General features: G+C 44.3%; 2 pseudogenes; one reads left to right on the top strand and one right to left on the bottom strand.

The window, feature by feature from the left end:
- Nucleotides 1–9,938: 9,938 nt before the first annotated feature.
- Nucleotides 9,939–13,185, bottom strand: LOC119374110 (leukocyte elastase inhibitor-like; annotated as a pseudogene).
- Nucleotides 13,186–20,550: 7,365 nt separating this feature from the next.
- On the top strand, nucleotides 20,551–24,302 carry LOC119374109 (leukocyte elastase inhibitor A-like; annotated as a pseudogene).
- The last annotated feature ends 2,632 nt before the right edge of the window (nucleotides 24,303–26,934 follow it).

The following is a 26,934-nucleotide window of genomic DNA, read 5'->3' as shown; positions in this document are numbered from 1 at the left end:
GCCGGAAGCTTACCGGAAGTGCAAGCTCGCCTCTGTCGTCCCGGACGTTCTGCACGTCTCCGGTGACACTCGCTTCTGTACCACTAGATGAAACTGATGCTCGATCCGCGACTGTCGACAAGGAAGACTCCGAAGACGTCGGCCCGACGGGTTGTAGATCTGTTTCCGTGGACGGCTGTTTGTCAAGCTCGGGCGGTCGTGTCCGCTGCTCTCCGGGCCCGACTGTCCCCACTGTCAGCGCTGCTCCTGCTTCCGAGTCTTGGGCGTCCCCTTTCAATAACGTGACATCGGCTTGCGAGGCGTTACTGACAGGATCCCTAGGAGACAGGCCACTTGCTTCCAGTGTTGCGGTTGCGGTGGTTTCTTTCGACTCGACAGCCTTTCCATGCCTCCGGAGGGGCTGCCGCAGGCTGTGGACCTTTTTGCCGCGCGTTTTCCTTCCTGTGATGTCGGACATATTACCTGGAGCTTGATGACGGTAGCACATAAACTACGGCTAGGTTTAAAGCGATACCAACTACAGTTTGAGCCGAAATCATCCGACCCTGTTCTGAGATGCGCGAGAGTTGCCGAAAAGAAGGAGAAAACGAACTCTCCACGTGAGATAAATACGATGATGATGGTAATCTGAGGCATCGCCACATGCCAACAACTGGAGATTGCGCGGGTTTATTTTAAAACTCCAGTGTCACCTAGTCTTGGTTTGGTTTCAACATTAGTGATCTACACATAGCGGGAAGCTGTGAGACTGATGTCGTAGTCGGAAGGACATAAAAGACCATCGGTCTTCACTTGATGATTATTATTCTGATGATGATGGTTATGATGGTGATGATGATGATAACAACTTCAGTGTTCTGCCAGATAAGGAGGCCCCGTACTCCCCGTCCCCGGCACACAGGCCTACAGTCGGATACAACCTACTAAGAGCATCCCCCCCCCCCCCCCCCCGCCAGACGACCGAAGCGTGCGAGCCGACCGCTTCCGCGACTAAAGAAATAGTCCCGCTCATGCACGCGGCAATGTTCTCCGAAGGCAGGGTCACCGGCCGTCCGGCTCATGACGTCAGTCTGAAGTGAGCGCCGATTGGTGCAAGCTTGTATTCGACCTCCGTGATTAAAAGCAAAGAGGTTTTGGCTCTTCGCGGCTTCTTTCGCCAGGTGGATGGCTTGACTCACACGGCAATGACATCTTTAGATAAGAATGTATATGACAGAGTCACGAGTAGAGCATAGCCCCGCCACGGTGGTCTAGTGGTTATGGCGCTCGACTGCTGACCCGAAGATCGCGGGATCGAATCCCGGCCGCGGCGGCTGCATTTTCTATGGAAGCGAAAATGTTTGAGGCCCGTGTACTTAGATTTAAGTGAACGGTAAAGAAACCCAGGTGGTCGAAATTTCCGGAGCCCTCCACTGCGGCGTCTCTCATAATCATATCGTGGTTTTGGGACGTTAAACCCCAGATATTATTATTATTATTATGCTGTGAATCAAGGTCCTCGCTCCGTAGCAGGGCTTCCCAGACCTCTCTATAACTTATATTTGCTTTAGCCCCTGGGAAGCTATCGCACTCTACCAATGTAGGGTAGCATACCGGTCCTTCTTGACTGGTTAACATCCCTCCTTTCTTTCTCCCCTCTCCCCCCAGATTATGTGGTCGAGGGCCCCTCTCGCCCCACTGTGATAGCTTGCACGCGACGTCATGACCGCAGCTTCTTGACGTATTGGTACTCCGACATAGCGGCTTTGATGACCTCAAGGCAGCATAAAAATCACAGCATATCCACGGAGTGAATGATGTGAGTGGGCGAAGCTGCGGAGGTTCATCGGTAAACCGTGAATCTTCCGTGAATTCTGCCCAGTACATCATCACCGACGTGAGATCGTGCGCGTTTATACTAAAGGTTCGATGAGTTATGACGACTTGCAGCTCACTTTAATTTTCATGTACGCTGTGAATTTTCATTGTTTAGAAAACATTGCTTTAGAAAAAATCTGGCGTCTTCGTAAGCCAGCTGGCGTCTTTTCGTTTTGCTTTAGAAACATCTGGCGTTCTTCGTTTGGTTTTAGAAAACATCTGGCGTCTTTCGTTGGTTTATTTCATCAATCAACGGCGTTTTGAACAATGTTTTTATTGTTTAATCACGCACAGGAGAAATCTCACCAGGCACTACCTTGGAGGTAAACAATGGCTGCTAATGGGAATGAGAGACAGAAGAAGTCGGCTTTTAGCTAACACTTACACTTCTACTTCTACTAACGTTTCCTACTGAGACATGCCAATGGCTGCTGATGGGGAATGAGAGACAGAAGAATTCGGCTTTTAGTTAACGCGCACGCTGCGAATTTTTTATTGTTCAACAATGTACAGGAAAAATATCCCACCGGCACCACCTTGGAGGTCAAGATCTGGTACTAGCGTTACGACTGGTTACGCACTACGACTACGACAACTACGAGGGACGAACGGGTGCCGCCTTAAGGAGCATCGCCCCTAAAAGGGAGCGATCAACCTGCTTGACTGTGCTAACGACGAGACTGGAAAGTTTTTGGCCGCCGTGCATGAATAACGAAAGAACACGCATGCGATGTACTGATAGCATTAACGTGACATCGCAAACTTCGCGCACCACCATGTTCGTACTTTAGCGCGGCGGTTTCAGTGTGACCTCAGTGCAGGCCATATTTTACTCCTCTGTCCTCGCCTGTGCCTTCTGGCATGTTCTTCGCAGACGCCGGACGACGACCGCCTGGCTTTGCTCGGTCTTCAGGCATCGGCCGCAGGAATCACAACGCTCGGCCGCAGGAATCTCAACGGGAGAGAACGATCACGTTTCATCACGCTCGCTCAACGTTATGACGCGTGCTGAAGTAACTTCTTTCCATCGTGTCCTCCCTCCCTGTGTAGCTTCCAGCGCACTCGTCGTGACGAGAGAAGGTAGAAAGCGTTCAAGCGCGCGAGAAACCTCTGTAACTCCTCTCATTCTTGACGGATTCGATAAGTATTTGCGGCAATCGATTCATGAGGCAATATAAACTCCGACACAGAGGACATTCGATGAGTACTTGGAAGAGTGGTTCATTACCCCTCTAAACTGTAAGAGAACTGCGTCTACTACAGGTAAGACGCAAGTAATTCAAATATAGAAATAAAAATCCCCTTATGGCGACCCCCCTCCCCCTCTCCCCGAAAAATGCACTTCCGAGGCGGGTACGTCAGCGTGCGTCCGCCTTTTTACTCCCGTGCCAGAGCCCAGAAAGGAGGTGCTGCCATTCTCCGCCGAAAATGTCTACAGACCTTTCACAGGAGAAAAGAAACACCTTCTTTCGAGTCTGTGGAGCGGAAGTACAAAGGCAGTGCGTTTTTAGGGGGTCACGCCCAGGGAGGCTCTGTGGAAAGGTCCACCCGCCACGGTGGTCTAGTGGTTATGGTGCTCGATTGCTGACCCGCAGGTCACGGGATCGAATCCCAGCCGCGGCGGCCGCATTTTCGATGGAAGCGGAAATACTTGAGGCCCGTGTACTTAGATTTAGGTGTGCATTAAAGAACCCTAGGTGGTCGAAATTTCTGGAGCCCTCCGCTAAGGCGTCTCTCATAATTATATCGTGGTTTTGGGCGATAAAGCCCCAACAATTAATTAACAACAATTCTGTGAAAGTTGTATTCTCTCTTTACTCGCTCAACGTACCAATGGGACCCCTATCCGCGTCGTATAAATGGCGATGTCGCGAGGTGCTGCCAACTCGAATGACCATTCAAGCTTACTTTAAATCCAAATTAAAATATCTTAAAGGCAACGGTCACCGCTGATAATCGGTCAGAAGTGACCACGTATGCAAGTAAATCAAACAACACAAACATCTAGAGCTTCGCATTTTAGGTGCGGAGCTGTTTATGTTCGGAGACAGTATGTTAGTAGCGAACAAAAACGATCATAATCATGAACTGGTACGCGTTCTCTTCGTCATCTTCTTCCTCTTGGTCATCTACTGCTTCGCTTCAAGAGCACGTGTTCCGATTTGTCCAGCGTGGGATACAATAATTCTGATGGGGAGAAAACGAGGGAGAGAGGGACAGAGAACGAGATAGAGAGAAATAGAGAGAAAGAAATCAAGAAAGACAGAAAAAGATATAAAGACAGCGATAGAAGGAGGTATACAAAGTAGAGTAGAGTAGAGTAGATCCTATAACTTTGGCACACACCCACGCTGGGGGATTGGCCAAGAACCGGATAGTTTTTAAAATATAATGGTTAAAGTAAAGCGCATATTTTTTCTATTTAAGAGGAAGGAAGTAAAATAAAAAAAAGAATAGAAATAGAAAATCATATAAACAATGAAACGGAGAAACGGACCTAAAATCTACGTCCTCTTCTTCCTATTGGTCCTCTCCTTCATCATCTGCCTCACTCCCAGAAGACGTGCGCCGATTTGCCCGGCGTAGGATGCAGTATCTCTTATAAACGAGAAAGCGAGTGCAGAGAGAGAAAGAAAGAAACATAGAAAGCAATATAATAATAATATCTGGGGTTTAACCTCCCAAAACAACGGTATGATTATGAGAGGCTCCGGAAATTTCGACCACCTGGGGATCTTTAACGTGCACCTAAATCTAAGTACACGGGCCTCAAACATTTCCGCCTCCATCGAATATGCAGCCGCCGCGGCACATAGAACGGAAGTAAGAAAGAAAGAGAACGAGACAGAATGGACAGAAAGAAAGGGAAGAAAGACAGAGAAAGAAATAGACAGAGAGAGAAAAAGGTAGGAATAAATAGACACAAAAAGAGATACGCTTAATTGATGAGCGCTTAATGTCGGTATTTTTATGGTGTTTTGACCTTTTTATTTTGTGGCAGAAAGAGAATGTGTGGTATGGAAGGCACCTCCACGAAGTGAATGATGACGAGCGGGCGAAGCAAGGTCCTAAGGTCCATATGTCTACGTTGTAGTCGCCGACTAGTATAAAGGGTTTGTGCTTGTACGAGTTTTATATTGTTCTCTCACAATTATGATTGATATTAGTCTACTGTTCAACCTTTTTTTGTGTGTGTCCCACATATGTTACCCGAGCGTTGCCCCATATAATGTAAATTGAGTGACATAAAGTGACATAAAACGTCCATGACAAAGCTTAGTCCTAAGGCCCATAATGTGTAAGTTGAAGTCGCCGACTAGTATAAAGGGTTGGTGCTTGTAGGTGTTTTATATTGTTTTGTCACATTTACGATTGTTGTTCGTCTATTTTAAACCTTTTTTTGATTCACATATATACGTATGCTTCGACTATTCGCCGCGAGATCAGGCTATAGGTGGCAGCACCGTCGCCGCGTTTGTGTGGATAGGCGGTCGGCGGTGCGTATACAAATGTACGCAGCGGCACTTCGCCGTATGCGGTTTGAGTCGATTGTTGGCGAGTAAAGCGCGTTGACTGCAGCCTAATGGTGATGTATGTGCCCTCCATTGCCACATCAATGCACGCAACCGCCCTAACGTACATATTAATTGTGAGAGAGGTGCAATCTGCCAATCAATGGGGTACTGGCCTTCAGTCACATTCGTGTTTTGCCCTGTGCTCGATGTTTTTTCTTGCTTTATTTGCACGTGTTTAAATTGTGTTTTGCCTATACCACAATATAAACTGTGTTGCACGACTGAGCCATTGAAGTATTTACTTTTTGCTCTAGCGGCTACAAAGAAAGAGAACCTGTATTTCTGCGTAATTAGATGAAGTAGAACTTTGTGCACTCTGCTTTTCCGTTTGCATGAATACGCGTATTGCTGTAGAAATGCGTGGCTTCAGGCCTTTTTTACCTACCATCCTCTGCAGACGCTAGTTCATGCTTTGCGGTATCACAAGGATTTCCAAATCGCCAACACATCACGAGATGGTGTCACTAAAATTCTGCATTCACACCTCGACATTTAGTACTTGTTTTTCGTTTAGGACGACGCCGAGTGACGTGCTTGAACGAGAAAGCGGTACCCACATTGAAATGATTTTGGCGAATGGACGGTACGATGGTTAGACCTAGCGCCGTACCGACACGGGCGTGTACTGACTTATAAGAGTGCATACAAGTCTCGTAAGGCGAAATGCTTATGTATATCGTGTAGGCATACGTACAAGCATTTGATACTGTGCTAGCACAACGGAATAAGCTGTAATCTGAGGACGCGCATGACGTACGCACACATGCGAACACGGTGTGGCTAGCAGACGACGCAAGGAGACATCCAAACCGCGGGGTTTAGTTCGCTCGCCGCTAGGTACCGACTCTGCTCGATCTCGCCGCCAATAACAGCGGAGCTGGTGGCGTCCTCCTCCTCCTTTCCCTCCTTCCCAACCTCACTTCCCTTTCCCAGCCCTTCGTTGGTATCGCTTCGTTGGTCATAGAGTTAATATCCTGCTCTATGTCGTTGATATCGTGTTCCATTAGTTTTGCGAGCGGTATTGATCGGTTATCGATCGGTATGAGTTGGGCCGATGAAGTCCAAATCGGCCAAGTAATGCTCATCTGGTTTCGTCGAGGTCGTAATCAGTATCGGTTAGTTATCGATAAGTAGTGACTGGTTATCGATTGGCTATCGATCGGTATTACACGTGCATCCAAGCTCAAACGAGAGGAGCCATGCAAGCCGCGGCATTTTCTATGAACTATATTGGGTATGGATGGTTATCGAACAGTATATGTTGACGAGTACTGATCGGCTGTCAGTACTATCACAGCCAATCGATCGGTATTACACGTGCATCCAAGCCCAAGCGCGCATATATCCCTGCATCATTTTCTATGAATTATTAGGTATTTATTAGTTATCGATCAGTATAGTGATTGCGTATCGATTGGCCATCGATCGGTTTTGAACGTGTATCCCAGCTCAAGCGAGCAGTCATGCGTTTGGTGGCATTTCCATAAATTATCGTGTATTGATTGGTTATCGATCAGTATTGATTGGTTATAGACTATATATATCGATCAGTATTAAGCGTTTACCCGAGCTCAAGCGAGCATAGCCATGCGTTTCCCGCGCTTCTGGCGCGGCGACACGAGTAGCTCTGGGTTGCCATGGCGACGCTAAGTGACGCCATCGCTAGGCGAGGTTTTTCCAGCCACGGATCACACCTTACGCCTGGCTTAAACAGCTCCAATGTTAATCTGCTCAGCCCAAAAATTTAGACACAGTACACATAAAAAAGACGAGGGCCTCTAATATATATCTCTCGCATGCAAAGCCCTTAGTCACAAGGCGCAGCAATGAGCTACACTTATCGGTCTTTTTCAGATGCACTAACACTTTCAAGTACAATTTTTATCCAGGACTATTGAATCCTGGAACACTCTGTCCGGTAAAACCTTCATTTGACAAAAGGAAAGTTTACTATTGCCATTGAGTGTTCCATGTTCTTTTGTATTCCGCCACTCCTGCTGTAGCCCTATGAAGAGCCGCAGTACGTGTTAGTCAATAAACTGCGCATGACAAGGTAGACAAGCCGCAAGGCCATCACCTTCCTTCCTTGAAAGTCTTGGGAGCAGTGGTGCCTGCGTATAAGCTTTATACATAACTGTTTATGTAAGGCATCAGTGTGCCGACACTTCACCTTACATACATTATTTTGTGAAAACACGCACAAACTTTTGTCATATGCAAGGTATTTTGCCAGTGCAGAGATTCTGCTCATGCAGACTGGCTAGTGCGCCATCAAAGTGTGAGATGTACCATATCGCCTACAAATATGACAGCAAGAACCAAGGATGTTTAAATAAAACTTGCTGGGGTGGAGGCCGCCTATACTTACCAATGGGCCGCAGTGAAGCCATCTTGCCATCTTGCGGCCATCTTGCGGCCATCTTGCCATAGGCAAGAAACGGGAGCCAAAGCGCGCCCGCCGCGCCTCTCCGCCGTGGTTTGGCGAGGATTAAGGGAGAAGTTGTCAAGAATAAGAAGCCATATGGCAGATAAGAATGCAGTCAGTTGTATTACTGGTTAGTCTGTATTACTGGTTTTTAAAAATAATCATCCTCGTAAGAGCACACCTCATTTCTCGGCACTCATTTTCCTGTTTATTTAATTCGTCGTGTGACGGAGTCTTATTCATATGTGGAGTTCGGCCACTTTATTTGAGCAGAATATAAATGTTGGTGTCCAAAGCACCACACTAAGGATATGCTCATCAATGCTTGAAAGCCATTTCTTTTCGCAAGACAAGCTCAAAACCTCCAAAACCAATAGCTTTGGCTTTGTATGGACGTGCTTCAAATATGGGCACTCAGCTTGCAGTCGACACTATTTCAATATATATATATATATATATATATATATATATATATATATCTTTCCGATGCTATTTCGTTGGCTCGGCTCTCTCTTATCCTGTCAATGAATCAATTAAAAACGCCCAAGTGGCATCCTAGGTCTCGAGTTTAAGCCAACGAACATATACACATGCATTCAGTCTGTCATCACGCATTCCAGTCCCAAAGTACACATATCTAACAACTTAGTCGCCCATAATCTCAACATGTTTCCTCATTTGTCATCAACAATCGAAGTACAGTACAAAGTTTTTGTGCGGCATTGGGCTAGCTTTTTCGAGACAGTGACTCGTCTGTGAAGCCAGCATTTCCTTTGATGGAATTCTGTATACCGTTCTCGTATACTGCGCTCTGCTGAGAGATTAAACTTCGAGCGTACATACTCATAAGCTGATAGAGAATAGAAGTGCAGCGTTAACGCAAACGCCCGCAGCTCGGATGGATACGTGCCTTTCTGGTCTTTCGTGCCCTGTGGAGGGGTTGCTGTATGTATGGGGGAATGCTGCAGTGAACATCCTCCTGCCCTACTCAGACATGAGCTTTTGATCCTTGACCTCCTTTATTATCGCTTGAGGATCGAGCCTCGCTCTTTTTGGTCAGTCTGCAATTTTTCTGTTGCAGAATTTTCATCTTGAGCTATTTTATCTTCCCTTGGGAAACATGAAGCATTTCTTCGTAATGCTGCCGTGTAAGTGAAACAACTCTCACATCTTCTACAACTTTTTTTCAGTTTGAACACATATAACGGCCGGAGTACCCTGGGGCCTCGGTTAGGTCGCTTTATTTGCAGCTGGAACGATCGTTGCGCAGTTGAGACCTACTGGTTTTACTCGCTGCACTGCGTAAAGCAAATATAGATAACAAAAGAAAAGGCACGAATGTAAGAAAAAAACAGGTCCTTGTGTACTGCCCAAATGACGTTACTTAACCTCGTAGTTGCGAGCTACCCTTTTATAACGCAACAGGGCAACCGATGACAAAATCTATGAAGTCGTCTATTTATGTAACTTCAACGAATAGCAAATGGTGCGTCCTTTTCCATTCCGCGCTCTGCACCAGTGGTATCGACAAGCACAAGAATGTATATCACTGGGTTTTGCAAGTGTTTTACAAATGCGTCAAGCCCAGTCGGGCAACTCCCGGGTCGCAGCCTAGTCCGGTCAAATCAATTCGGCGAGACGTGCCTCTACATATGTGATCGCCGTCTTTTGTCTTCCACACCTCCCGTCAAACAGCCTGCCCCGACGTGCTTCGAACGTTTGGGTCCTTAAGAAACCGATTAGGAAAATAGAATGACCGTCAGACGTGAAATTAGAGACAGACTGCGAGCTGTCAGCATGTGCTCCGGCATACAGAGAAGTTTTCGTCAAGATCGAAATGTTCTGCTTACTGAAACTTCATCCCAGAGTACCTTTTCGCTCAATTTATATAGCCGTACGCAACGCACGATGTACCCAACAACGTCCGGACGCCACCACGCCAGAGAACAGCTGGAACATCTATGCGACGCTGCAGCGTGCGTTGCGGAATTAAGGCGCATGGCAAGATGGCGGCGCGCGGCTTCAGCTGAGTGGCGCCTCCTCCACTCCAGCAAATTTTCTTTTAACCTCCTTGGCAAGAACATACATGTACATTAAGTTGTAACAACTTTATATCAGAGCTTGGAGCTTGTACATGGCAAGGCGAGTGACAGCATTAGGCAATAAGCCCAAAGCAAATGTTCACACACTTCAAAGACTAGCCCTGCATCAACAGTTGTATGTAAATGTGACCACTAGAATGCCCCCTATCTTTGTAGCAACGCCCGTGTATTGAGCATCGTACTTTAATTTGCTGGCTCGCGTTAGCTTTATGCTTACTAGCTGGAAAGTTTACAACAATAAAAGCCTCAACAATTTCAGAATATTTCGTTATAAATAAAACAGTAAGAAGTTTGGATTGATTGGTCATGGTGCAAACTGGTACACTAATTGAATGGACGAAAAGCCAAGAAAAAAGTAATGACGTCATAGTGCTAGTGCCATGATTACTATTCAGCACCTTCAACCTCTAAATAAAAATGGCACTATTCAAAAACTGCATTTTGCATAGCATATGAGTTCAAAACAAAACATTCGACAAGTCTGCACTTATTTATAGTATGTATTGCAACTTGACACTGCTTTTTGCATCAAACAGCAGTTATTTTGGAAGTTATCAAACAGTTATTTTGGAAGTTGCATAAGAATAGTAACCTTCCACTATTATGAAAAGAAAGCACGCTTTGCATTGATGTAATTACTAATGATGAATTTGATGGAGCCATAAGGGCCCAGCATCATACAGAAGATATTGTTTTAATCAGTAGTATCAAAAGCTACAAGCAGGCTTCAACTTCAATTATGTGCAAAAGATACAACAGACAAACGTATTGTGTATAATATAGAGTTGATCTGCAAGCTAGCACAATGTCTATTTTGTTATATGCAACAAATAAAAAGTACTGTGAGTAGCCCCACTTTCTGTCATCCATATTAAGATACACCACTTCACAAAGCTTTCTTGCCAATTTGTAATTAACAACAATTAAATATGAGTAGTTCAAGACCAAATAAAACAGCTAGGCAACACCATATCTTCAGCACCACATTTTGTGAGACATCACACCATCAGCAGTGTTTGTTGCATCATAGATGCAACGTTTCCAAATAGTTCAATGTGTTTCAATACTGAAAAACTGCTTAAAAAGTCATGTTGTCCTAAACGCACTGCACACATCTGCACCCTCTGGAAATTTATGCATGAAAAGTATCTTTCAGAGATTAACAAGTACAATCTAGATCGATTTTTGCAAAACATGTCAAAATTACATCTTATCACTCTGTAGAAATGATCACTGCAACCATTCTGGTGCGTCCCCTGACATTTCATACCCAGTGGATGCAGTTATTGTGGGCTAAAGCAGTGACATTTTCCGCAATAGTGTAACTGTACTGAAACGTAAACCTTCAATTCACCTACAGCCCTGATCATCCCCACTGACTTCACACTAAAACACAGTAGCTGACAAAAAAGTTTCCTGAAGCTGCAGTAAAAGATAACAAACTGCATAAACATCATCACATGCTGCAAGTAAAATAAATAAAAAAGATAGCTTTTGCAGGAAGTTCGAACCTCCAAGCAAGATCACTGACCATGGTTTATCAAGCTAATAAGTACTAGTACTAGAAAGTTACAGCACAGCAAGGCACTAAGTTATCACAGCAGCTATATCAGCAAGTCATGTTAGCATATTCATTACAGTGCACATCAAAAGATCATGTATGTATAAATAATGCTGTAGGAACTCTATAATGATTAGTCACTAATTGTACACTAAGTGGACAAGGAAAAAGCCACAAGAAAGTTTAGGCATAGTGCAACTGCTGTCATCATTCAGGACATTCAACCTATAAATAAACACGGCACTATTCCAAGACTGCATTTTCCAAAGCCATCTACAAGTTCAAAATAAAATACATTATACAAATCTGCACTTGTTTCTGGTATGTACTGAAAATTATCACACCTTCTCAACTTAGCATGTGCCTTAAACACAATCTGCCTCTCCACCTATGTTAAAACATGAAGTACTTTGCCTTCACCTTTCTTTCTGCATAGTGAATATTCAGAACAGTGTGAATTTCGGTTTAATAAATATTGAGTCTGGATATAAATGCATGACAACCTTAACTGGCGATAGACACATCACGAACTGAGCCAGCAAAGAGAATGATGTCTGGATCATGACTTTTAATGAGAAACATGAAAGGGTGGTCAACAACAAAAGGAATTGCCCTGATAGCGCACTTCTTTTTCCTTATCAACATTTTTGTTGCAGCTGCCGCCTCTGTACCTTCCTCATTGACTTCCACAAAAGCCTTGTGGATGGCAGCCGAGACTACAAGGTCTTTTTCCCCACTTATTCCTGAGAGGTCTGCCTTGCGCGAAAACAAGTCCTGAATGCCCATTGACTGAAGCACATTCTTTATGTTCACGCTCAGTTCTACCTTAAACCGTGGAAGACTAAGTTGAACGACAGCCGTTCTTAGTCCCATAAAAACGTCCGATAACTTCGATGCCGTCAGTTTTGCCTCAAGATGTGGAAGGCCGTCCACTTCATGAGGAAGGAGTATCACCATGGAAGTCTTGCTGCCTTTGTATGGGACTTCGATGGCAGCGGAATTCAAGTCTCCACATTCTACGTTGACCTTGAAATCTGCCTGCTTGTACATCATGTGAACTTTCTTCGCTGCTTCTTTTGACACATGAAACTCCTCCAGAGTTGTTGCTTCGGGGTTGAACTGCTTGTCCCATAGACCTTTGAAGTAAATGGCATTAATCAAGACAAGCACACTGTCCGAATTCACTCCCCCGAACGGAAGAAGGTCACGGATCTTCGATTTCGTAACTTCTTCAACCCAAGCGTTGATGGCGAGTCTGGCTGCCTCAGCATCACTCTTGAAATCGACAGGCACCACAGTCGTATTGTAATACTTCTGCAGTGTAGCAACGAAACTCATCGAGAATGTCGTAAGATTTTTCTAGATACAATCGATTAGCGACATTTAGTGCCACATCTGGTGCATAAGTCAAGACGTTGGCGAGGAATTCAGAGAACAGCGAGTGGATGGTGTCGCCTTTTACGTGCAGGACATCTGCAATCTCGTCGGCTGTGTGTTGCCTGGCTCCAGCAAGTGTCATTGAAAGTGCGGCTGTTATGCTGAACGGGGAGAGGACAATGCTTTTTGTTCCACCACTCTCTGTAAGTACCTGCTTGTAGAGGTCAACGGTGAAAGCAGAAAGTGCTGCACTCAACTCTGATGACATAGCTGACATCTGGCACCTGCAGGAATGGCACCTGCAATGCACAGACAGAAATACATATGCAGTTATATGTTGAAATAGTTGTTAAAATGCAGATGATCATTCAGAATTATACAACAATAGGCTCTTTATAGAAATGTCAAGCTGGCAATCTGGCACAGCTGCTTTACCAGAATATGGTAGAACTCTTTATCGCTGCAACAATACTGCTAAATAAACTATGTACAGATCTCACAGATTGAAACGTGGCATCAAAGCTTCGAGGATAACGAATGGTATACATGATTGCTCAAGGTCTCTGCATCATGTCGCAACGAATCTTGCCACGAAAGGTAATTATGGCTCCCATATATGAGTTCCTAGTCAAAATTGTGTCGATATGACACAAACTGAAGATGGTGAAAGCGAAAATACATGCATTACTTAGCTGAATTATCATGCTTCAATCCGCAACCACTGCACGTGTCTTACATTAACTTATGAACTATGGCAGATCAAGGCATGCCACTGAAGCCAACGTATCAACAAGGAAACTTGTCTTTGTCAAGGCAGTCATTTCTGCCCGGTTTGAACACTTCACACATACACGTACACATACTCCGTGTGTGAATAAAAACTGCATTGTCTTGCCCGCATATTGACCACTTGACAGATGCTTGATAACCAAGTTTTGGGCATGAGGTGTTGTGAGAAGACTATTAAGCAGTTTATGGAAGTGGTCTATGCAGAGTGTTACAAAGTTCAACGCCTGAGAAAAAATCATTAGCCTGGCTATCCCTGTGAGACGTTGTGTCGTAAGCAAAAACGAAACGCACATTATACCAGTATCTGCTCAATAAACTTATCACAGTGGTACACTACCCTGCAAAAAACGAAAGAAACAGGCTTCGGGTAATAAACAGTGTCTGAGCAAAGATTTAACATCGTGGTTTAGCGCTAAAAAAGACAGACACATGTGTGAGACAGGAAGCGCCTGTCCTGTCTCTCACATGTGTCTGTCTTTTTTAGCGCTAAACCACGATGTTAAGTACTCACCAACTCGCCCAACAACAACTTCTCATTGAGCAAAGATTGTTTCTAAAATTATATCAGCGATATTTCAGTACTTTTTCCACTTCAAGCCTTAAAGGGACACTAAAGAGCAAAACGATTTTTCTCGCATTAGTAAAGTAGTCTTCCACAATACCAAAAACATCACGCTTGCTGCGAGAAGACGCTTAATAAGCGAGAAAACGTGCAAAAAGAAAATACAAGTGGCAACGCCACCTTGGAATTTCCATACCATTTGCTGTGACGTCACATATTTTTGACAGCACCTGCTTGGGCCTACATAGTTCCTAATCGGTTAAATCGAACTACATTGTCCTCTGAGGGTGCCAGAGACTTGACATAACGAGTTTGTGGAAATTTAGTCGAGCCAGTGGCGCCAAAATACGTTAAATGCTCTTTCAAACCTTTTACATCACGAATTACAAAGTTCGACGCGAAATTTAAAAATGAAACTTTGAACTTGGTTTTCTCCTCTAATAACAAACCTATGGTGGTGAAATAAACTACACAAGAGTTCTCCGAGCACACTTTATTAATCTAAACCAATTCATTGTTTCTCTTTAGTGTCCCTTTAATTTGCCTTGCTGAAAATTCACTAGATAAATGAGTTTTGCTTAGCCTTGGACACGTATAATATTGCGATTATGAGCCTGGCACTGTCAAGCTTTGTAAGGTGACAAAGAAAACTTGCTTTTTCTCATTTCTTTTGTGAGTGGAGGTGCAATGCAATATTAGCAAGAAGTCATAGCGTAACACTAACAAGTACATGCACTTCATCTTTTAACGCGCTGCCAGAAATTGAAAAAGACCGAGAAAACGAAAGACACACACAGGGTGATGCGCAAACCATCAACTGATCTTATTCTGAGCCTGGAAAGACTGTATGTACAATTTTCAAAAAGAAAGGAGGAAAGCGACAAAAAAAGGTCTTCTGTTTGTTTGCGCATCACCCTGTGTGTGTCTTTTGTTTCCTCAGTGTTTGTCAATTTCTGGCAGTGCATTGCAAGATGAAGTCGTACCACCCACCCCACTGCAGCCTTATTATACAAGTGCCTGCACCACATCTCTTCTGTTTCACAAGAGATATATGGAAAACGAAATGTATATGAATTCTTGACATTTTCCTCCGATACAGGATGCCTACATCATTAAATCAACTACAATACATGCTACACATGTGTGTGCTGGTCAACAGCAGCGATACAAAGCACGACAAAGCTGATAGCACACCTCTGAAAATATAAAAAAAATATATTTTGCATTATGTTCTTATCGCCAAAGTGCATTACATTGTTTCCGGTCGGTGGGTGGCTATGCTTAATGATCATGTCTGAAATCATTGGAAGCCAGGGGATGGGAAGGTTGGATGGGGGCTTGAAGCACCCCCTACAACCCCCGCCCCTCCCCCGCCCCCCCTGCCCGTAATTTTTGAATTTTGCATGTTAATATATATACAAGAACACATACAAACGCGCGCATGAACATGCATAATGAGGGGTTGATTTCGAGTGTCCGATGTTACACGATGCCTCCTTCGCCGTGCCCCGCCGCAGCTAGAATACACGGATACAACTTACAAAGCAGTGAGCGGTCTGGCGCGCAGCAAAAACGGCAAATGAAAACTCACGTTGCTCCGAATGATTTGTTTGCGAGGTGGCACAGTGTATGACTACATGGACTGCATTGTATGACAGGGAAATGTACTTACGCTTCAAATGGTTAGGAATGGTTAGGTTGACTGAAATGCCGCTTCCATAACAAGTAGTCTAGGGATAGATTGTAACTAAGGCATCTATCTAGGGAATTTAAATAGGGGCAAGCGCGCCTCATTGTTAGAGATGGTTAGGGACTAGCTAGTGGCCAGGTGGCCACACGGGGAAGAGACCTAGCTAGGTTCACGCGCGTGTTTTTCTTTCCAAGCGAAAGCGAGTCTGGCTTCACGCAAAATTCCGTGCTGTGTCGATGAGTGTAACAAAGTTGTTTGTGAGGGGGCCTGCTGCTGTGAGTCGCCGCGCCTACAAAACGGGCAAAAACTGCTTCGGAACGGCTTAATCTGCGGCGGCCGGCAGATGGTGAAACAAGTTCATATTAACGTACGCCGCCTCGGCGGCTGCAGGCAAGTCTTTATTTCCTTTTCTTTTTTTCTCACAATAAGTTTAGACACATAATAGTGTCAACAATATCGAGTGCTCATTCACACCAGCAACTCGTAAGTCGCGACTGGTCGAAGCAATCGATTGGATCAGTTCAAATAGTGGCTTTTCAAACAGAAGCGACTGGAACTGGTGGCTTTGCAACGAAAGTGTGCTAGTACATTGCGACATTTGAAGGTCCGAAGGCGTGAATGACTTAATACACTTAGTTCGATCGCGATCGAGCTCTGACAATGCCACCTAGAAAAAAAAATTGAGGCCTGCTCACTGCCACTGTGACGTCATGCGTCTTGACCGAGCGAGCGAACGCGCGGGAGATTGAAGCCATTGGCACCATCGTCTCCCACACCGTGGTCTCATGAAAAGATAAAGCGTTCGCGGTGAGTTTTACATGCGTAACAGCTTTATTTTGCCTGTTGCGTCGAGATTGGCGCTGGTTTAAGGAATGTATTGCGCTTTATAGTCTTTGGTGAGTGACCTGTAAGCGATTTGTTATTCCACTTAAAAATAACAAAAGATTGTACGCTATCGAATGTGTGACCGATTTATAAGAGCAAACGTTGATGGCCGAACAAAGTGACGAAATAAGTAAGGTAAATTTTATTCATATTTTATGCTTTATTTACACACACACGCATTGTCCAGATGATCAGCAGGAACTGTTCCTGCAGCAGGAACGGTCACGCGCTACTGGCCGCTGTCGCGGCCACGCGCTGTTTAGCCCGGGGCAGGCGGAGGCGTACGTAACCCAAGAGCCACGTCGCGCTTCTCTGGCAACAGACTTCAGCAACACCTGAGACAAAAAAAAAAAAAAAGCGCAGCAGCAGCGAGGTTCGAACCAACATCCTCGCAGTTCCGAGCACGACACGCTAGCCGCTACGCCACTGAGGCCAATCGGTTCGGTAGGTCTAACGGGCTGTATTTGTATTGCCACGCTGGACGTAACTTTTAAGACTCGTTATTCTTACGTCCAGACGTAACTGCAACTGCTCGTACCGTTACGTCTAGACGTAACGCTAGACACTCCCGTATTGGCTTTGCCACGCTGGACGTAACTTTTAAGACTCGTTATTCTTACATCCAGACGTAACTGCAACGGCTCGTACCGTTACGTCTAGACGTAACGCTAGACACTCCCTTTGCTAAATTGGGAAAACTTGTCGGCACTGCGTCCAGTGTAAGCCAAGGAGCCTCCACGGGGCTTCTACAGTCCTGCCGGTTCATGGATCGGTGTACTTGGTAGTCGTCCTTAAATATTCCGGCTTGAAATGGAGCTCACACCACCTGAAAACAACTTAAAAAAGCGGTTTATCGCAAGCTTTCTGCTCCACATGCCCCTTTTTGCTCAGTTACAAAACAAGAAAATCTACAACGTGTCTACAGGCATCCCAATTCAGCTGACTTGCAGCACTACACATTTCAAGGAAACAAATTAGGCGAAGGTGCTGGCGAGACTGGCGCATAATTATAATACCGCAAAAAGGTGGTCGGAGCAGTGGTAAGAGATACTATGTACTAAACAAATGCACAACGGCACGCACCGGCACTCCATAACTTTTCTCAACCAAGTAATCGGAGGTGTTAAAAGCAGCCCGCGGTTCCATGCGCTAATAGTGTAATGTTTACCGCCCCTCAAGGAAATACACCTGTTCTGAGAATATACTGCCACGCGTGTTTATTGCTTCATCTAGATGTGTTCCGGGTACGAGCAGCGGAACGTAAAACGCATCTCTCGCTCCGCTTGTGAAGTCAGTTGAGTGGAATGAAGGTGCGTCTACTTCGTTTCGCCGTCGTTTGCAACCAAGCTGACCGCATCTCGGCAAGACACACTCGTCAAAAACGCGAAATCTATGCAGTTCCCAGCACTGTCTCGGGACGCTACATCATCGCAGGGGTGAGCGTCGGCGACGCTCAGCTAAAGGTGTCTAATGTCAAGGCTTACGCTAACAGCGTCTCGGCAAGACACGCTCGTCAAAAACGCGAAATCTAAGCAGTTCCCAGCACTGTCTCGGGACGCTACATCATCGCAGGGGTGAGCGTCGGCAATGCTCAGCTAAAGGTGTATAATGTCAAGGCTTACGCTAACAAGTCAGATGCGCACATGACATCATTATTTTATAGCAAGAACCAAACGTGTTAGAGGTACTGCTTTTAAAACAACTCAAAAGCAAGTAGTACAGACATACACATACCTTCGAATCATGGAGAGAATGCATATCAATGTCATCCCGATGAACAGCACGCTCTCACTCCGCTTTTTGGTCGTCCTTTGAGAATTAAAACACTCAGACCTTCGGTACATTGTCAATGTTGCCGACAGTTGGGCCCGCAGCACTGCCCCATTGGGAGAGCTTGCAGGTGTACACTACGCCAACATTCAGAGAACGAAGCACATCACATCACCATGCAGCACTTCACAGACGTAGAAGAACACGGTATTTTTCATGCAGTGATGCAGTCTCCAAAAGAGACACCAGCACACCATGACAGGCTTCATCAGGCTTAGCAATCCTGCTCTTTCGAACGGCGTGAGCATGCATGCGCACGTCTACTCAGCAGGAGATGAGGGTCATAAATGAGTGATGTCGGGCTATGCCCGGAGTAGTGAGCAGGCCTGTTATTTTTCTAGGTGGCGTTGGCCCTGATCAGGAGTGAATTTCTCGACCGCCATTGGCTGCCTTCCGCATCGCATCTCTCATAGATCAACCAATCGTGGTCATCCAGTACATCGTATCTCAGTGGCCACGTGTTGCACGGGAAAAGAGAAGGGAATGGCATTGCCGTATGCAAGCGTGTTGGTGTTCCGACTTGAATAACATATTTAGCGCCAGCTGACGAGATCATTCGCTTGTCGAGGTTGGCCATATTTCTTCATGTGTGTGGATGGATAGACGGATGCTATGAGCGTCCCCTTTATAACGGGGCAGTGACATATGTGTGCCACCAGGCTCGACAAAAAAGGAGAAAGAATTTTTTTCTCCCCCCCCCCCCCCCCCACTTTTTTTTTGTTGGCGTAGTGCCCTGTCTACTACGATCAAATCAATCTTACTACAGAGAAATACAAAACTAGATTCAGCCCAGTTCTCTGCCCCTTACGGCAGTCCTTACTTTTCCCACTAGTTTTCTTTTCCTTTCTCTCTAGTTTTTTGCCACCAATACTCTAGCCATATCTTATTTCTACTGCGGGCTTGCTCAGCTTTCCATTGTCCCGAAGACTCAAGGCTTCATGTAGGCTCTTGCTCAAACGTACAGCTGGGTGGATATCTCCCCATTAATCAGAACATGCTCGATCGTTTCCTTATCTTCCCCACAGCATGTGCACTGTTCTTCTTCTTTACTGAATCTCGCTTTATAACTGTGCTAAGGCAACCCGACCTCGCTTCAAACAGTAGAGCACTTCCCCTTGAATTCTCATAAAATGCCTCCCTCCTCATTTAATTTTTGCCCTTTTGGTAGTTACTCAGAGCCAGTTTTTTCTCCATAGCCACCGTCCAGTAAATCCTTTCCACCTCTCCGACTTTTCATTTAACGCTCTTTGTTGTGTGACTAGGTGCACACGGCCCTCTCGCGCTAATAATCTACATTTGCCACAAAGGCGCCGGACAAGACCGCTGTTAGCTTGTGCATTACGATGTTGAAACAAGCTAGCTGGTTTTCCAACTGGTCAGACTAGCAATGCTTGTCTGAGCCGTGCCTTTTCTTATCGTATGCCAAATTTTGCACTGTTTACATCATGTGCACTTTTAGTATCCCACACACTTAATGCTGGAAATCATATTCTTGTTCTAGCGGAATATGAACGCAAGAGCTCAGAACAAACAATTCATCTCCTCTGCCAGAGCTCTGTAATGTTAACTTGGGCAGCTTGTTGCATGCTTGGAAGAATTGTCTCTTTGTCCTGTTCCTTGCACTGCCATAGCCAGAGAGGGGGTTCCAAGACCTCCCCCCCTTTCCAGTTTTTCCATTTTGCTTGTGTGTGGATACATGCACAAACATACATAAAGGGTGGTTGTACCCCCCTAGAAAAAAATTTCTGGCTACGTCCCTGGTTCTTTGTACTGTTGCCACATTCCTCAAGTACTACGCTCTATCCTGCCAGCATTGTGACGGCAAGCGCCTTCACAGTAAGTGCTGTTCCGTGTTTCCCTGTGTGAGCATGACACCATACTTAGCAATTTAAAATGCTTACTGCAATATAAAAGGTCAATAAAACAATGAATGCTACTTTGTTTTGTTAAGTAACATACGTTGCTATGTCAGTATCAGTCCTTCGCCTTACAAGTGAATCTGCGACATTTCTCCACCAGCAATCCACACAGATACCGCACGCTTCTACATGATGTAAAAACATACAGGAGAGAAATGCAAGGCACATCCCTTTCTTGAAACATTGGCTCCAGAGACATTCCTTGTTTTACCACTGCTCGTCACTCATTCCAAAAATGTCTAACAGTGAACTGTTGTTCAAATGATGAACAGTTCCACCATATTTTGAGCAACTGACTACACAAGAATGCAAGCTTAACACATTTACAAAGTACGTGTCTTAAGTCTGAATGGTCATCTGCAATGCAGTCATTATTCTACCTCACAATTGCTTATGTGTTTCCGTGTTTACATTACAGGGGCTCATCCGGATACTACGGCATCAACGATGTCTTTGGAATTGAGCGCGTCTATCTCAGCTTTCACCGTTGACCTGTACAAGCATATACTTTTGGACAGTGATGGTATGAAGAACATAGTCTTCTCCCCATTCAGCATTGCAGCAGCACTGTCAATGACACTCACGGGAGCCAAGCACCGCACAGCTGATGAGATTGCAAATGTCCTGCACGTCCAAGGCAACACCATCCACTCGCTGTTCTCTGAATTCCTCGCTAACATCTCAACTTATGCGCCAGATGTGGCACTGGATGTCGCTAATCGCTTGTATGCAGAAAAATCTTACGACATCCTCAATGAGTACCTCGCCACGCTGCAAAAGTTTTATAATACAAGTCGTAGTGCCTGTCGACTTCAAGAACGAGGCTGAGGCGGTCAGGCTTTTCATCAACGCTTGGGTAGAAGAAGTTACCAAGTCGAAGATTAGCGAACTTCTTCCGTTCGGTGAAGTGGATTCCGACTGTGTGCTCATTTTAGTTAATGCCATTTACTTCAAAGGTCTGTGGGACAAGCAGTTCAGCCCTGAAGCAACAACTGTGAAGGAGTTCCATGTGTCGAAAGAAGCGGCAAGGAAAGTTCACAGTGATGTACATGCAGGCAGAGTTCAAGGTCAACCTAGAATGTGGAGACTTGAAAGCCGCTGCCGTCGAAATCCCGTACAAAGGTGGCTGGACGTCCATGGTGATACTCCTCCCCCATGAAGTGGACGGCCTTCCTCATCTTGAGGCAACACTGGCGGCAGCAAAGTTATCAAACATTTTTACGGGACTCGAGACAGCTGACGTTGAACTTATTCTTCCACGGTTTAAGGTTGAACTGAGTGTGAACATAAAGACTGTGCTTCAGTCAATGGGTGTTCAGGACTTGTTCTCGCACAAGGCTGACTTGTCTGGAATGAGCGGGGGAAAGACCTTGTGGTCTCGGCTGCTTTCCACAAGGCTTTTGTAGAAGTGAAAGAGGAAGGTACGGAAGCAGCAGCTGTAACGGCAATAGTCAAAAAGAAAAAGAAGAAATGCATTAGTAATAGTGGTGCAATTCCTTTTGTTGTTGACCGCCCCTTCATGTTCATCATTAAAAGCTGCAACTCAGATGTTATTCTTTTTGCTGGCTCAGTGCGAGATGTGCCCAGAGCAGGCAGATTGTGAAACATATATCTCCAGCTTTATAGTGATTCTCACATAAATTAAGAATGTACTTAATATTTTTTGCCATATAGAAAGTAAAGGCAACAACAAAGTATCTTTATCATCTCATACATAGTATAAAAGCATTAGTAAGATATGCGAGCTCTACTGAATAATGTAGTGGTTTGCTGTTAAAGCTGCTTGGCAGCCTAACTCCTTGATGTGTACATTAAACGCCTTAGTACAGATAGTGCTTCCTTGTATGACAAACTCTTGTCAGTGACCTTACTTGGAATCTTCGGCCTCCCTGCAGCAATTAATTCTTTTTATACAGCTGAATGAGCTGATAACATTTACATTCCGCAATTTTCTGCCAAAGCTATGTCAATCGCAGAGGCTACAATCTGTGTTTCTTCAAAACCTCATATTTACGCATTCACTGCAGAGCGCTTAAAGTGCTCTGTTAGGATCCGAATTTTCTATGTGCTACTGGCTCAATGCCCTTCTAAGAAACAGTCAAAACCATTTCTGGGCCCTTTAATTATGTGTTGAGATTACGCGTCTTTCTAAAAGTGGTTTTTAGCTTTTTTTCAGCACTCTGACCTCGGTTAACAATTTTGGCAATTCTGTGTCTGACATTGTAACCAAACACTCTTCATTACAGGTTTTTGTAAAATGTGGAGTATTTCAGAAAGTGTAACAATTGACGTCAATGTATCAGGAGAATACTGAACTTTGTCTGTACATGGCCAGTGTCCTTCAATACCTTTGCTGTATTTGTATAGTTTTTACAAGTACAGCCAGCTAAACGTACCACTTTCTTGATTCAATAAAGAGGTCCTAAACAATCGACAACTGCAACCTACTTACCACAAAGCCAGATATTGCATGACTTGTTTTTTGTACCCTCGGGGTATAAAAACACATTGTAGAGGGGAGGGGCATACATTGCAGAAGAGAACAAAAAGAAAAGGAGCATATATGGAAAAGTTATACATTCAAGTAAAATACAGTGATTATGCATTCCAAGTAGAGTGCAGACAACTAATAATAGGGTAGTATTCTTAGAGCAGGTTAGATACAGCATTCTTAAAGCACTGGGATTAACTATGTCTGTATGTTATGAATGTAGGCTAATGATTCCAGTCCTTTACTGTTCTGGGAACAAATTATTGTGAGCCTGCAGTAGTTTTAACCTTATTCAGATGGTCAAGCCAGTGCGAGTGAAAATTGTGCTGCAAGTATAAACAGGGAGCAAAGAGCGGAACCGTGGCACTACAGTAATATCTAGGCTTGTGCGAATAGTAAATTTTAGGCTCGAAGCGAATAGTGATTAGGTCGAATACTTTCGTATTGAGTTCGAATAGTATATATGACATATTATAAAGAAAAATGAGCATATTTGTCATGACTCAACTAACCTGCACAATATTTTTTTAAAGTTGAAACAAGGCATGTGCAAATGTTATTCTTTTTGGTTCAAAGGGAAGTGGAAGCAACTTTGAATAATAGCAGGATTTGACTTTCGGTAGAATGCCACTCGTAACCTGTAAAATACGTTGCGTTTTAAAATACTTTGCTTAGAGCATATAAGCTGGTATAACAAGCTTTTAAACTTAAAAAGATGAATCCATGTGAGGGTACTATGTTCATTTAACCTTAAAGTGGGCTTCGAGGCAGTGCGGGTTTTTTTGGAAAGGCGTCTTCACGGCACAGCACCCCTTCACTGCAGTGAAGCCACCTTTACAGGAGGTTACATGTGGTTTATATATTCATGTCTATTCATTCATTTCGAATACTTCGAAATTTAGAAAACTTAAACTTGTTTTGAAGCGAATTCGAATACTGTAATATTCGTTCGAATATTCGCACAAGCCTAGTAATATCCCATTGGCTTGACTACTACAATTTGATGTTCACGCCATTGAGGCTGTACTTTACTTTTTTTATTTTTAGGTATGGCTCTGTACCTTATGCTTCATGCAGACTTGCCTGTTATGTGTTTTGGTGTCTTCTTTGAGTCCTCCTATCATCCCTGATCCCGCCTCTTTCTATCTCTCTTTCGCTCGCCCAGTCCAGTGTGCTCTAGAGTAATGTTGTCAGAGCTGTGCTGCTCCATGTAATAGAGTACTTACTAATTAAATGTAATTAAACCAGAGAAATGGCTGTCCTGCAATGCGGATGTCTCTCACTTTTAACGAACATAGCTGTCATGGTGGGTGCATGTGTTACAGGCTAAAGTTTTGTATCAAGTGGACGTGCAAGAATACGCCTACGAAATGTTAAAATACATAGTTTTCCAATGTAATCGAAAATGTTGCTTTGTTTCTTCAAAGTCAACACATAGAATCAGTTGCAACATTTGGAAGGGCCTTAATGAGAGAATCTGTGACCCTTTAGAAGTAAATCGTTGAGGCCAGTTACTAAAACACAGTTACTAAACAAAAAGTACAAAGATGTGATGGAGAAATAGAAAGATGAATTGGATGGAAAGCTGTGAACCTTGTAGAAAAACTTATGCGCAGTAGTGAAGTATGCATGCCACAAAACTCACACATTCATGCATTATCGTGATGACAGCAAGCGTGCAGCTAATGAAACCCCCCCAACAACAAATCTTTCATGTGTCGAATACAGAAATGGCATTGGGCATATCCTGATTTTGAGAGTTGTACCTTGAAGTTGGTTTTCGGCAGATTCGTTGTCCTAAATTTGCACTGCGTGTCCCAAAAATTTAGATTACACCAACTGTTCAGGTTTTCACTACTGCCTTCGGCGATTATAAAAATATGCATACTTCTACTGGCTGTTCTATTAAACTGTTGGTAATCAACTCTTATAAGTCAAAGGTCTTGTTGTGGTCATGACCACGCATGTGCCAGCACATGCGTGGTGTTTGAGTGCACGGCCTAGTCGACGAGTGACCGACATCAGTGTTGATAACACAAGTCATGAACAGTATTTGTTCACCTTTACGACTTCTCAAGAGATTGACAATGAGCAAACCAGTGAACAGAGACTAGACGAAGTGAGTAATTGGACTGCACATAGTTTTCTACTTCATTCAGTTTTAACCCTCGGCAACACGGCGTCCCCATTTGGAGGCATGATTTACTTTTGCCGTTTCTGTGCACTATTGGCAAGGAAGACCACAAACACTGAGCTAATGGTAATTTAAACATTCTTGTTGCCTAAAGTTTCTTTATATCACTTCTTGTTGAAATATTTTGCTACACACGATCACTTTGGTGAAGTCAGTAGTACCGTGATTAAAGGGGCCCTCCAACACTATTCAACCCCCCATTTTTCACTTGCGGGTTGCGTAGACTGATGGCTGGGGATAATTTTAGCATAAGTTTAAGCACCGATATCAAATTATTTAGTATTTTAATCACGCGTTGAAGTCGCTACATCGCTGCTGACCGCATCAGCACGTAGTGGCGCTTGCCAGAACTATTGCGGGCGGAAATGACGAAGATGGGCGCTGGCCTATGATTGGATAAATGTAACGCTAGAAGTAATAACGGCGTTGCATCAAAGTTGAGATTACTATTGTGTTTCGTTTTTCTTTTCTGTGCTTTTTCAATGAACTCCAAATAGCCGCCGTCGCAACAAAAAATATCACTACAACCACAAAGTACGACAGAGGCGCCGGTTGCCATTTCGCCTCTGGTTGCTCTGGCTTTCTTTTTTTTTTTTTTTTGCCTGCGCCGGTCGGATGTCCTCTTCCTTCTATTTGCGTCTGTACGTTTGCGAGCTGCCTCTTTCCGCATGTGCGGTAGGCTCATGATTGTTGTTGAAACGGTGCAAGTAATCCTCTTCGTTGAATTGTTGTCGCTGCACACTTGTAACTCGTCGGGCTGCTCACCGAACAACCCGCGTAGGGGCGACCGTGTTTGACCGCCCATGCCGCTCCACAAATTCCCTTCTCAGAATGAGAAGAGGGAATGACATGGAATGTCGTTGTAAGGAACAGCAGACAAAGCCTCCCCAGCCTCGCTACGAAGCAGTAGCCCGCTCAAGTTCTGACAAGTCAGGAGGAACCACGTTTGTTACTATGGCAACGACGTCAACAATACGTTGGAAAGGAGAAGCAACAATGGTGTGCGAGCTTCCCCTACGTAAGAGCTTTCAGCCCATTTCATTGGAGCGCCATCCGACGTCACAGCAGAGAGTGAAATGTGGTCACGTGACCCCGCGAAAATCGAGTTGAGGGCAGGCATTTTTTTTCTTGTATTTTGAATTTTCTAAATTGAATAACTTCGTACTGCGTGCCGCTATCGCTGCCGTTCTTGCTTCACTAGTTCGTCCGTACTTCAGTCTACGCAATCCACGAGTAAAAAATGGGGGGTTGAAGAGTGTTAGAGGGCCCCTTTAACGAGACATTGCATGTGGAGCATTTCAGCATGAATCTCAATATATTTTCTTACCTTTTTAGGAATGCTTGCTGCCAGCAGCTATCACATGTAGTTTGAGCGGGTCATTAGATTTCATTTATAAAAAAATATATCATAACTGACTGTACAATACTTGGATAATTATTTGATATAATTACAATTAATTGCTGTCAAATTCACCATAATTTATTCTTACATTTCCACCTGCTTTAAATTTGGTATTGAGATCCTTGGCATCAAATTATGTCAATTTCACGCATTTATAGACAGTTGATCATAATGCTAGTTGCAAAGGGTTATATATTAGTGCAACAGAACTAATACTAGCAAACTTTCTAATCACCAAGTACCATTCATAAACAGCTAGTAATCTTAGCGCACAA

Source organism: Rhipicephalus sanguineus, chromosome 11 (genome assembly GCF_013339695.2).
Source record: "Rhipicephalus sanguineus isolate Rsan-2018 chromosome 11, BIME_Rsan_1.4, whole genome shotgun sequence".
NCBI lineage: Eukaryota > Metazoa > Arthropoda > Arachnida > Ixodida > Ixodidae > Rhipicephalus > Rhipicephalus sanguineus.
This window is presented reverse-complemented; position numbering and strand designations above follow the sequence as displayed.